This window comes from Canis lupus, chromosome 2 (genome assembly GCF_048164855.1).
Source record: "Canis lupus baileyi chromosome 2, mCanLup2.hap1, whole genome shotgun sequence".
In the NCBI taxonomy this organism is placed as follows: domain Eukaryota; kingdom Metazoa; phylum Chordata; class Mammalia; order Carnivora; family Canidae; genus Canis; species Canis lupus.
The window spans coordinates 77,400,101-77,413,349 of record NC_132839.1 but is presented as its reverse complement, the minus strand read 5'-3'; the positions used below and the strand labels follow the sequence as shown (position 1 = coordinate 77,413,349).

The 13,249-nt window shown below is 39.2% G+C and overlaps 1 pseudogene; it reads left to right on the top strand.

The window, feature by feature from the left end:
- Positions 1–1,200: 1,200 nt before the first annotated feature.
- On the top strand, positions 1,201–1,817 carry LOC140610526 (large ribosomal subunit protein eL14 pseudogene; annotated as a pseudogene).
- Positions 1,818–13,249: the final 11,432 nt, after the last annotated feature.

Here is a 13,249-nt window from a genome sequence, read left to right as displayed (position 1 = left end):
AAATAAAAGCAAACTTAAAAGAAAAAGTTTCTCCTAAATTAGGTTTTCCCCTAAGGTTTAAAACTTAATATCCCATTTCCTCATCTTTAGAAAGATAATTAGCCCTAAAATTGTGTGAAATTATTCCCTTTAAATCCACATGCCCATAGGAATAAGTGTCAAATCTCAGGAAGTCTTTCCTAGACTCACCTGCCTCAGGCCCCAGAGATTCTCTGAGAACCATCAACCTTTTGTCAGGAAGCAAAAGAAAGTCTCCTGCCCATCAGATCCTTTCTAAGACGAATTTCTCCACCTTGATGGTACATTAGAACCACTGAAAACCTTCAGAGCTACTGATGCTTAGGTCCCAAACTTCATCACAAGTGAGAATGTCTGAGAAACTATACTCTTCCGGATGGTCATCTTCAGGCAGTTCTAATCAGCCTGGGTGTGACTCACGGTTATTAAAGTCGCCACCCACCTGGTGACTAGTGAGGTAGATATGGACAGAGGAGGCCCCATGCAGCTCATGGCAAAGCACACACTGTTCCTCTAAGGCAGCAGATCTCAACCAAGGCTGCACATTAGAATCACCAAGGTAGAAATTCCATGTTTTAGCAAAACTACTTCTCAATACATATTCAAAGGAAGTGAAAACAGGTTCTTAAAGAGAGCTCTGTCCTCCTATGTTCATTGCAGTTATTATTCACAGTAGCCAAGATATGGAAATAACCTGAGTATCCATCAACAGATGAATGGATAAAGATGTGGGGAATATGTGTATGTGTGTATATGTGTATATTTATATAAATACACATACACATATGTATAAAACATTCCATTGGGGCAGCCCGGGCTCAGTGGTTTAGCACCTGCCTTCAGTCCAGGGCCTGATCCTGGAGATTCGGGATCCAGTCCCATGTCAGGCTCCCTGCATGGAGCCTGCTTCTCCTCTGCCTGTGACTCTGCTTCTCTCTCTGTGTGTGTCTCTCATGAATAAATAAATAAAATCTTAAAGCATTCCATTGTATATACACCCACATACATACAATGGAGCGTTATTCGGCCATGACAAAAAAGGAAATCCCATCACTTGTAACAACATGATGAAACTTGAGGGCATGGTGCTAAGTGAAATGTCAGAGAAAGACCAATACAGTGTGAGGTAACTTACACATTGAATACAAAAAGACCAAATCCCTCTTGCCCAGTGCCACCAACATGGTGTTCAAGCATGTTGTAGAGGTTGGCCAGGTGGCCTACACCTCCTTTGGCCTTCATGCGGCAAAGCTGGTTAAGACTCTAGATGTTATTGATCAGAACACGCCTTGGGTTGATGGACCTTGCACTCAGGTAAGAAGACAGGCTTTGCCTTTCAAATGCATGTGGCTCACTGACCTCATCCTCAAGTGCCCACAAGGTGCCAGCCAGAAGTGTATCTAACAAATCTGGTAGAAGGCAGGTATCAGGACAAAATAGGTGGCCATAAGATGGGCCGAGAAGATTGAAGCCAGAGAAAGGAAAGCCAAGATGACAGCTTTGATCATTATAAAGTTACTGAAGGCAAAGAAAATGAGGAACAGAATAATCAAACTTGAAGTTAGGAAGCTACAGAAAGCAACTCTCCTGGAAGCTTCTACCAAAAAAACACCCACTGCTAAGGGTTCTGTAAAGCTTTGAGCAAAAAAGATAGCCACTGCCGCAAGAAGACCCCAGCCCAGAAGATTCCTGCCCTGAAAGCTGCAGACCAGAAAGCAGTGCCTCCCAAGGTTCAGAAGGGTCACAAAGATCCAACCCAGAAATCACCTGCTCCGAAAGCATCTGGCAAGAAAGCTTAAAAGCATAAAAGGCTATTATAAATAAGTAATAAATATTCTTTTTGACACACACATTCTCACACACACACTCGAAAGCCAAACCCATAGAAACAGTAAGAGTGGGGGTTACTAGGGGCTGGTAGGTAGGGAAAAATGTGTGATGTTAGTCAGATGGTATAAACCTCCAGTTATAAAATGAGTGAGTTCTGGGGATCTAAAGTACAGCATGATGATTATAGTTAATAGTACTATATTATGTACTTGAAAGTTGCTAAGGGCATAGATCACAAATATGTGACAAAAAAAGTAGAAATAGTAATTGACATGATGGAGGTGTTAGCTAATGCTATGATGGTAATCATTGCATAATCTATGTGTATAAAATCAACATGTTGCATACTTTAAAGTTATACAATATTATATGTCAATCATATCTGAAAGCTTGAAAAATGTTTGATCGAGGTAGTCTGTCAAGACCATCACAAATTAATTTCTACTCCTCAAGACCATGTTACTTTTTCAGTCACAGTAGACAAACAAATTGCAGAAAGAAGATGCCATAGGTAAAAGAGATCTTAATGAAGACATATTAAAAGCAAAAATAGAGTTATAATAATCAAGATGGAAAATTGAACTCCTCTAAAGGGTTTAGAGAGTATAAGAATCAATTTATTATTAAGAGGGTTTAATTTCTCTTAAAATTATCATGAAATTATAACATTAGCATTGCTATTTGTCGACATTTTCTTATGTCAGATTTTCATTTTTCTGTGAAAAGTTAATTTCAACAGAGCTAGTGCACATAATTAGCATTCTACTTTAATAAATTCAAGTATAGGTGGTTAGGACTTTTTTTTTTAAATGAATCTGTAGAAAGATATTACTTAGTTCCACCAGAAACTTGTGCTTTTACAAATTAACAAAGGGAATAAGACTACTTCAAATATGAAAAGTTATAGCCATGTATTTACTTAGAAGGAGAATATAGGTGCAAAGTATTTAAGTGACTAAAAGAAAAAACCTTTATATTTATACTTTTCCCCCATGAATTTGTACATTTCACTGAAATTGACCAAAATGTTGGCAAATAGTTTCTAGCGGTTTCCTCTTATGTTTGAAATTCCTTTTTATCTATTACAACTAGTTTTAAAAATTATTATATATCTTTTATTTTTCCTAGCTATACCACCAAAAGTGTGCCTTTTTGATATATATTCATAAGGTTTTTTTTGGATTTGTTATTCATCCATATGGTATTTATCTTGTCATTTGTTTACACTCCTATTTTTAGTATTTATTTCTTGTAATCTCTTTGGATTTATTTTGTTTTTCAAGCTCAGATGGATATTACACATTAGTTTGCATCCTTGTCTCTTTTTCTACCTATATATCTGTAAAATAACTTTCTTTAATATATATTTTTCTGGGCAGCCCGGGTGGTTTGGCGGTTTAGCACCGTCTTCAGCCCAGGGCCTGATCCTGGAGACCTGGGATCAAGTTCCACATCAGGCTCCCTGCATGGAGCCTGCTTCTCCCTCTGCCTGTGTCTCTGCCTCTCTCTCTCTCTCTCTCTCTCTGCCTCTCTCTCTCTCATGAATGAATAAGTAAAATCTTAAATATATATATGTATATATATGCATACATATATATATATTTCTGAAAATATTTAGGGATATAAATTTCCATTGAAGCATCCCTTTGGTTTAAACCTATGTCTTGATACATAGGTATTATTATTATTATTATTATTATTATTATTACCCTTTAGTTCTAAGTGTTTTTAAATTTGTATTATGATTTTTTTCTTTAAACTATGAATTTTTTAACAATGTATTTTTGAATTTTTAACTCTTAAATGATTTTTCTTAGCTATCTTTAAAAGTAAGTGTATTTCTTTTTCCTTTTTCTTTTTTTTTTTTTTTTTAGGGGTTAGAGATGAGAGGCGGAAGGAGAGAGAAAGCATTCTAAGCAGGCTCCACACTCAGGACAAAGCCTGTTTGCAGAGAACAATCTCACAACCCTGAGATCATGACCTGAGCTGAAATCAAGAATCAGATGCTTAATGGACTAAGCCACCCAGGTGCCCCAAAAATAAGCAATTTTTTTTATTTTTTTATTTTAATTTTTATTTTTAAGCATATTTTTTAATTGTACTATCAAAAACTATGATATGTGATACCTTCACTTTCTAATATGTTGAGGCTAACTTTCAGACTAATGTACGATCCATTTTTAAGTGATCCATGTGTGCATAAGAAAATCTATTTGTTAACTTTGACATGTGGAATTTAATATGCTTGTACCAAGTAAGACCTATTCTTACACAGAGGTGGAAGTCAAGTGCAGGCTTATACCCCAACAAAAATAATTAGTTACTATTATTTAAAATAGTGTTTTTGTTTTTTGAACTATTGGATTATTATAAACATATAGAAATGTGCAGCTGGGTGGGTGGGTGGCTCAATCAGTTAAGCGTCTGCCTTCAGCTCAGATCATGATCCCAGAGTCCTGGTATTGAGCTCTGTATTGGGCTCCCTGCTCTGTGTGGAACCTGCTTCTTCCTCTCCCTCTGCCTGCTGCTCCCCCTGCCTGTGCTCTCTCTCATTTTCTCTGTCGTGAGAGACACACAGAGAGGCAGAGACCCAAGCAGAGGGAGAAGCAGGCTCCATGCAAGGAGCCCAAAGTAGGACTCGAACCCGGGAATCCAGGATCATGCCTTGAACCAAAAGCAGACGCTCAACCGCTGAGCCACCCAGGCCTCCCAATAAATAAATAAATAAAATCTTAAATGTGTGCCTATCATATATGAACAGTTCAAATGTTGAACATTCCTTTAGTACCCAGTTTGAGAAACAAAATCAGTCACCTCTGTTTCTCTTAAACCCCCTTCCAGTCATCAACCCCCACCAAGTATAATCAGTCTCCTGAATTTTAATAGCATAAGTAAGCACGATCTATATTTTTATTGTTTGAATAATATTCTCTAGTACATATTTCGTCAAACTGTTGTCACTTGACAACAAATAACAAATAACATTATTTGAAGATTCACACATATTATTGCTTATAATTGTGGAATGTTCCTTCTCATTAATGTTTGTTATATCATTGTTTGAATACATTTATCAGTTCTATGATGGATAATAGTATATTTCCAGGTTTTAGCTATTACAGTGATGCTATGAAGGTTCTAATACATCCTTTGCATTTTTGTTGAATACATACCTAGGAGTAAAATTGTTGGGTCCATTTTCCAAAGTACTTGTGGCTATTTACACTTCAACCAGAGTCTATGCAAGTTCTTATTTTTCCATATCTTTACCAATATTTGGTATCATTTACTCCAGGATACTAATGATGTACTGTCTTGTCCTATTGTTTTACCTATCATGTTTGTATTGGAGCCCAGTGGTTTTTTGTTGTTGTTGTTGTTGTTGTTTTGATGGAGTGAGGGTGTGGTATGAGACAGGTGTTAAGATGTTTTCCCATATGGCTCTCCAATTGAAACATTTATTGAAGAGACAATCCTATTATGTAATATCACTTTTATCACAAATAGAGTGACAAGTCTGTATAAGTCTATTTCTAGAATGTCTATTTCTATTTCTGGAATGTTATTCTTGTTACAAAACCACACTGTCTTAATTACTATAGCTTTAGAATAGGTTTCACTATCTCATAAAGTTTTAATCTTTAACCTATCTCTAAAATTGCAGCTATTTCTTTTTCTTATATGTTTCCATGAAAAATTGTAGAATCAACTTGTCAACACACACACACACTCACACACAAAACACACCTTGGGGATACTGAGACTTATACTGGCATTGGAATGAGTCTACAGATTATTTTGAGGAAAACTGCCATGCTTACTAGTTTGAATATTCCAATCTATGAACATAGCATATTCCTCCATTTATTTGGATTGTCATTAACCTGCCTCAGTAGCATAGTTGTCAGTGTAGAGGTTTTGCATGATTTTCTATAGATTTATTCCTATACATATATATATATATATATATATATATATATATATATGTTGGCTTTTGATGTTGCGATGGTGGCTTACTTGGATTTACTCCATTATTCAAAATTAAAAAAATATTTTTAGTCACTGTGTCATGAAGGAAAGCCAACGATTAATATAATTCTGTGAAAATAAGTTTTAAAATGTCACCTTATAAATAAAACTAATCTCCCACATACCATACTATATAAATATTTCAGTGGTTTAGAATCCAGACCTTCAACTATATCTTTAAATGCAGAAAATTTCAGAAAATGAGGTCTTATTTTATTTTTTTAATATTTTATTTATTTATTTGACACAGAGAGATCATCATCAGGGGAAGCAGTTGGCAGAGGGAGAGGGAAAAGCAGGCTTCCCACCTGGCAGGGACCCCAATGTGTGCTTGATCCCAGAGCCCTGGGATCATGACCTGAGCTGATGGCAGACACTTACCTGACTGAGTCACCCAGGTGCCCCAGAAAATGAGATTTTAAGGATTTTCTTTTAATTTATTTATTCATGAGACACAAAGAGAGGCAGAGACATGGGCAGAGGGAGAAGCAGTCTCCTTGCAAGGAGCCTGATGTGGGACTGGATTCCAGAACCCTGGATCACAATCTGAGCCAAAGGCAGATGCTCAAGCACTGAGCTACCCAGGTGCCCTGATAATGAGATTTTAAAGTAATCAGGACATCCCTGTCTTGTTCCTCATCTTAGGGGAAAGGCTCCCAGTGCTTCCCCATTGAGAATGATATTTGCTGTGGGCTTTTCGTAGATGGCTTTTAAGATGCTGAGGAATGTTCCCTCTATCCCTACACTCTGAAGAGTTTTGATCAGGAATGGATGCTGTATTTTGTCAAATGCTTTCTCTGCATCTAATGAGAGGATCATATGGTTCTTGGTTTTTCTCTTGCTGATATGATGAATCACATTGATTGTTTTATGAGTGTTGAACCAGCCTTGTGTTCCGGGAATAAATCCTACTTGGTCATGGTGAATAATTTTCTTAATGTACTGCTGGATCCTATTGGCCAGTATCTTGTTGAGAATTTTTGCATCCATGTTCATCAGGGATATTGGTCTGTAATTCTCCTTTTTGGTGGGGTCTTTGTCTGGTTTTGGAATTAAGGTGATGCTGGCCTCATAGAACAAATTTGGAAGTACTCCATCTCTTTCTATCTTTCCAAACAGCTTTAGGAGAATAGGTATGATTTCTTCTTTAAACATTTGATAGAATTCCCCAGGGAAGCCATCTGGCCCTGGACTTTTGTGTCTTGGGAGGTTTTTGATGACTGCTTCAATTTCCTCCCTGGTTATTGGCCTGTTCAGGTTTTCTATTTCTTCTTGTTCCAGTTTTGGTAATTAGTGGCTTTCCAGAAATGCGTCCATTTCTCCTAGATTGCCTAATTTATTGGCATATAGCTGTTCATAATATGTTTTTAAAATCATTTGTATTTCCTTGGTGTTGGTAGTGATCTCTCCTTTCTCATTCATGATTTTACTAATTTGAGTCTTCTCTCTCTTCTTTTTAAAAAGGCTGGCTAATGGTTTATCTATCTTATTAATTCTTTCAAAGAACCAACTCCTGGTTCTGTTGATCTGTTCTCCACAGTTCTTCTGGTCTCGATTTTATTGAGTTCTGCTCGAATCTTTATTAACTCTCTTCTTCTGCTGGGTGTAGGATCTATTTGCTGTTTTTTCTCTAGCTCCTTTATGTGTAAGGTTAGCTTTTGTATTTGAGTTCTTTCAAGTTTTTGAATGGATGCTTGTATTGCGATGTATTTCCCCCCCAAGGACTGCCTTTGCTGCATCCCAAAGATTTTGAATGGTTGTATCTTCATTCTCTTTAGTTTCCATGAATCTTTTTAATTCTTCCTTAATTTCCCAGTTGACCCTTTCATCTTTTAGCAGGATGGTCCTTAACCTCCACGTGTTTGAGGTCCTTCCAAACTTCTTGTGATTTAGTGCTAATTTCAAGGCATTAAGGCCCGAGAATATGCAGGGGACGATCCCAATCTTTTGGTATCGATTCAGACCCGATTTGTGACCCAGTATGTGGTCTATTCTGGAGAAAGTTCCATGCGCACTTGAGAAGAATGTGTATTAAGTTGTGTTTGTATGTAAAGTTCTGTAGATATCTGTGAAATCCATCTGGTCCAGTGTATCATTTAAAGCTCTCGTTTCTTTGGAGATGTTGTGCTTAGAAGACCTATCGAGTATAGAGAGCTAGATTGAAGTCACCAAGTATAAGTGTATTATTATCTAAGTATTTCTTCACTTTGGTTATTGATTGATTGATATATTTGGCAGCTCCCACATTCGGGGCATATATATTGAGGATTGTTAAGTCCTCTTGTTGGATAGATCCTCTAAGCATGATACAGTGTCCCTCTTCATCTCTCACTACAGTTTTCGGGTTAAATTTTAGTTTATCTGATATAAGGATGGCTACCCCTGCTTTCTTTTGAGGACCATTCGAATGGTAAATGGTTCTCCAACCTTTTATTTTCAGGCTGTAGGTGTCCTTCTGTCTAAAATGAGTCTCTTGTAGACAGCAAATAGATGGGTCCTGCTTTTTTATCCAGTCTGAAACCCTGCGCCTTTTGATGGGGTCATTAAGCCCGTTCACGTTCAGAGTTACTATTGAAAGATATGAGTTTAGTGTCATCATGATATCTATTCGGTCCTTGTTTTTGTGGATTGTTCCACTGAACTTCTACTTAAAGGGGAATTTTAAGAGTCCCCCTTAAAATTTCTTGCAGAGCTGGTTTGGAGGTCACATATTCTTTCAGTTGCTGCCTGTCTTGGAAGCTCTTTATCTCTCCTTCCATTTTGAATGAGAGCCTTGCTGGATAAAGTATTCTTGGTTGCATGTTCTTCTCATTTAGGACCCTGAATATATCCTGCCAGCCCTTTCTGGCCTGCCAGGTCTCTGTGGAGAGGTCTGCTGTTACCCTAATACTCCTCCCCCATAAAAGTCAGGGATTTCTTGTCTCTTGTTGCTTTAAGGATCTTCTCTTTATCTTTGGAATTTGCAAGCTTCACTATTAAATGTTGAGGTGTTGAACGGTTTTTATTGATTTTAGGGGGGGATCTCTCTATTTCCTGGATCTGAATGCCTGTTTCCCTTCCCAGATTAGGAATTTTTCAGCTATGATTTGTTCAAATACATATTCTGGCCCTCTGGCCCTTTCGGCGCCCTCAGGAACCCCAATTAAACATAGGTTTTACTTCCTCAGGCTGTCGTTTATTTCCCTTAATCTGTCTTCATGGTCTTTTAATTGTCTCTTTTTTCCTCAGTTTCCCTCTTTGCCATCAACTTGTCTTCTATGTCACTCACTCGTTCTTCCACCTCGTTAACCCTCGTCGTTAGGACTTCTAGTTTGGATTGCATCTCATTCAATTGATTTTTAATTTCTGCCTGATTGGATCTAAATTCTGCAGTCATGAAGTCTCTTGAGTCCTTTATGCTTTTTTCTAGAGCCACCAGTAGCTGTATAATAGTGCTTCTGAATTGGCTTTCTGACATTGACTTGTAATCCAGATTTTATAACTCTGTGGGAGAGAAGACTGTTTCTGATTCTTTCTTTTGAGGTGAGGTTTTCCTTCTAGTCATTTTGCTCAGTGCAGAGTTGCCAAAAGCAAGTTGTATTGGGAAAAGGAGAAAAAGAGAGGAGAGAAAGAAGGAAAGAAAAGAGAAAAAGGATAAAGAAAAAGGGAAGATAAAAAGAAAAAAAGAGAGAGAAGAAAAAGAAAGAAAGGGGAAAAAGGGTGGGGGAAGGAAACAGAAATCAAAAAGCAAAAAAAAAAAAAAAAAAAAAAAAAAAACCAAAACCAAAACCAAAAACAAAAAAACCACGGGGGAGTATCTTCTGATTCTGTATCCTTTAGGTCCCTTGACTTCCCCTGGAACTGGTCCGTCTAGCTGGTGTTCTGGGGGAGGGGCCTGCTGTGCTGATTTTCAGGTGTTAGCAGTTGGGGGAGCTGCTGTGCCCTGGCCTGGTGCAGGGCTCAGTGGGGGTTGTTTACCCCGTGAGGCCGCAGGAGGAACAGCCCCAGTGGCGGGGCAGCTCTGGAGACCTGGATTCAGCCCCCGCAGTAACTCCGGAGCTCTCCGTCTGCAGGGCCTGGAGGCTCCAGGGCGGGGCCGCTGATCTGCTCAGCTGGGGCAGGAGCGTCCTCGCTGTCCTGGGCCCTCCCGGCCTCTGCCTGTCCCGGGGGGAGGCTGGATCCTGGGCTGTGTCCCGGCGCCCTGTGCTCCGGAGCCTGCGCTGGTGGATTCACGCTCCCGCCCCGCAGCCCCCTCCGCGGAGCCGCCCCCGAGCCCCCCCGAGCTGCTCCTGGAGCCGCGCTAAGATCAGGAACAAGACAGGGATGTCCACTCTCACCACTGCTATTCAACATAGTACTGGAAGTCCTAGCCTCAGCAATCAGACAACAAAAAGACATTAAAGGCATTCAAATTGGCAAAGAAGAAGTCAAACTCTCCCTCTTCGCCGATGACATGATACTCTACATAGAAAACCCAAAAGTCTCCACCCCAAGATTGCTAGAACTCATACAGCAATTCGGTAGCGTGGCAGGATACAAAATCAATGCCCAGAAATCAATGGCATTTCTATACACTAACACTGAGACTGAAGAAAGAGAAATTAAGGAGTCAATCCCATTTACAATTGCACCCAAAAGCATAAGATACCTAGGAATAAACCTCACCAAAGATGTAAAGGATCTATACCCTAAAAACTATAGAACACTTCTGAAAGAAATTGAGGAAGACACAAAGAGATGGAAAAATATTCATGCTCATGGATTGGCAGAATTAATATTGTGAAAATGTCAATGCTACCCAGGGCAATATACACGTTTAATGCAATCCCTATCAAAATACCATGGACTTTCTTCAGAGAGTTAGAACAAATTATTTTAAGATTTGTGTGGAATCAGAAAAGACCCCGAATAGCCAGGGGAATTTTAAAAATTAAACCATATCTGGGGGCATCACAATGCCAGATTTCAGGTTGTACTACAAAGCTGTGGTCATCAAGACAGTGTGGTACTGGCACAAAAACAGACACATAGATCAATGGAACAGAATAGAGAACCCAGAAGTGGACCCTGAACTTTATGGTCAACTAATATTCGATAAAGGAGGAAAGACTGTCCATTGGAAGAAAGACAGTCTCTTCAATAAATGGTGCTGGGAAAATTGGACATCCACATGCAGAAGAATGAAACTAGACCACTCTCTTTCACCATACACAAAGATAAACTCAAAATGGATGAAAGATCTAAATGTGAGACAAGATTCCATCAAAATCCTAGAGGAGAACACAAGCAACACCCCTTTTGAACTCGGCCACAGTAACTTCTTGCAAGATACATCCACGAAGGCAAAATAAACAAAAGCAAAAATGAACTATTGGGACTTCATTAAGATAAGAATCTTTTGCACAGCAAAGGATACAGTCAACAAAACTCAAAGACAACCTACAGAATGGGAGGAGATATTTGCAAATGACTTATCAGATAAAGGGCTAGTTTCCAAGATCTATAAAGAACTTCTTACACTCAACACCAAAGAAACAAACAATCCAATCATGAAATGGGCAAAAGACATGAAGAGAAATCTCACAGAGGAAGACATAGACATGGCCAACATGCACATGAGAAAATGCTCTGCATCACTTGCCATCAGGGAAATACAAATCAAAACCACAATGAGATACCACCTCACACCAGTGAGAATGGGGAAAATTAACAAGGCAGGAAGCCACAAATGTTGGAGAGGATGCGGAAAAAAGGGAACCCTCTTACACTGTTGGTGGGAATGTAAACTGGTGCAGCCACTCTGGAAAACTGTGTGGAGGTTCCTCAAAGAGTTAAAAATAGACCTGCCCTACGACCCAGCAATTGCACTGTTGGGGATTTACCGCAAAGATACTGGTGCAGTGAAACGCTGGGACACCTGCACCCCGATGTTTCTAGCAGCAATGTCCACAATAGCCAAACTGTGGAAGGAGCCTCGGCGTCCATCGAAAGATGAATGGATAAAGAAGATGTGGTCTATGTATACAATGGAATATTCCTCAGCCATTAGAAACGACAAATACCCACCGTTTGCTTCAAGTGGATGGAACTGGAGGGTATTATGCTGAGTGAAGTAAGTCAGTCGGAGAAGGACAAACATTATATGTTCTCATTTATTTGGGGAATATAAATAATAGTGAAAGGGAATATAAGGGAAGGGAGAAGAAATGGGTGGGAAATATCAGAAAGGGAGACAGAACATGAAGACTCCTAACTCTGGGAAACGAACTGGGGGTGGTGGAAGGGGAAGAAGGCGGGGGGTGGGGGTGAATGGGTGATGGGCACTGAGGAGGGCACTTGACGGGATGAGCACTGGGTATTATTCTGTATTTTGGCAAATTGAACACCAATAAAAAATAAATTTATTATAAAAAAATAATAAAGTAATCAGGAAAAGTAACTCTTCCACACTTCTTTTTTTAGTAGTTTGCAACTAGTGGATTTCTTTTTTTTTTTAAGATTTTATTTATTTATTCATGAGACAGAGAGAGAGAGAGAGAGAGGCAGAGACACAGGCAGAGGGAGAAGCAGGCTCCATGCAGGGAGCCTGATATGGGACTCGATCCCAGGTCTCCAGGATCACACCCCGGGCGGAAGGTGGCACTAAACCGCTGAGCCACCAGGGCTGCCCTTCTTCCAGACTTCTGTTCTTCAATATCCCTCTCAAATTGCTATTGTACAGCTTCCATTAGAATAGCTGCAAAATCAGATAATTCATTTTCTCTTGAGTCCACTCCTTCAGATATTAAAGATATCCTTATAGTGATCCAAAAAATCTCTCTCCATGTAGTTTGCACCCTTTGGTTCTTATTTTAATCCAGTCTCTATCTTCTTCCATAGATAATTCTTGAGATCATCGGAGCAGTGTCTGTGTCCTTATGCTTCTTCCCTTCCGTTCTCTGGGCTAAGTGGTTTCCTTCATTCATAAAACATGATTTTCACCTTGATGATTAGCCTTCTCTGAATATACCCCAAGACTTTCATGTACTTTTCACACTTCTCAGTGTGCTGCCCATTATTTAGTTGTGATCTCAAAAAAAGTAGACTAGGGATATCTTTTCATTTTGAATTAGGTTCCCTACTACTATCAACACACTGAAGTTGTGGTGTCATCAGAGAAGCTGCCTGGCAGGACATTCAGAGGCCTTCCAAACGGATATTTACATTGATTTCATCAATGTCATACCTTGGTTTTGCCTAACTTTGGTAGAAGTGGGGACTTCTGCTCTGGGGATATAATCATACCAACCTTGAAAGGGAAGATTTTCCATCCATGCCATGTATTGTAGCTGGTCTTCTCTCCCTGAAAGAAAAACACTTCCTGCCAAATAGAATTATAATCATAAAATTGATT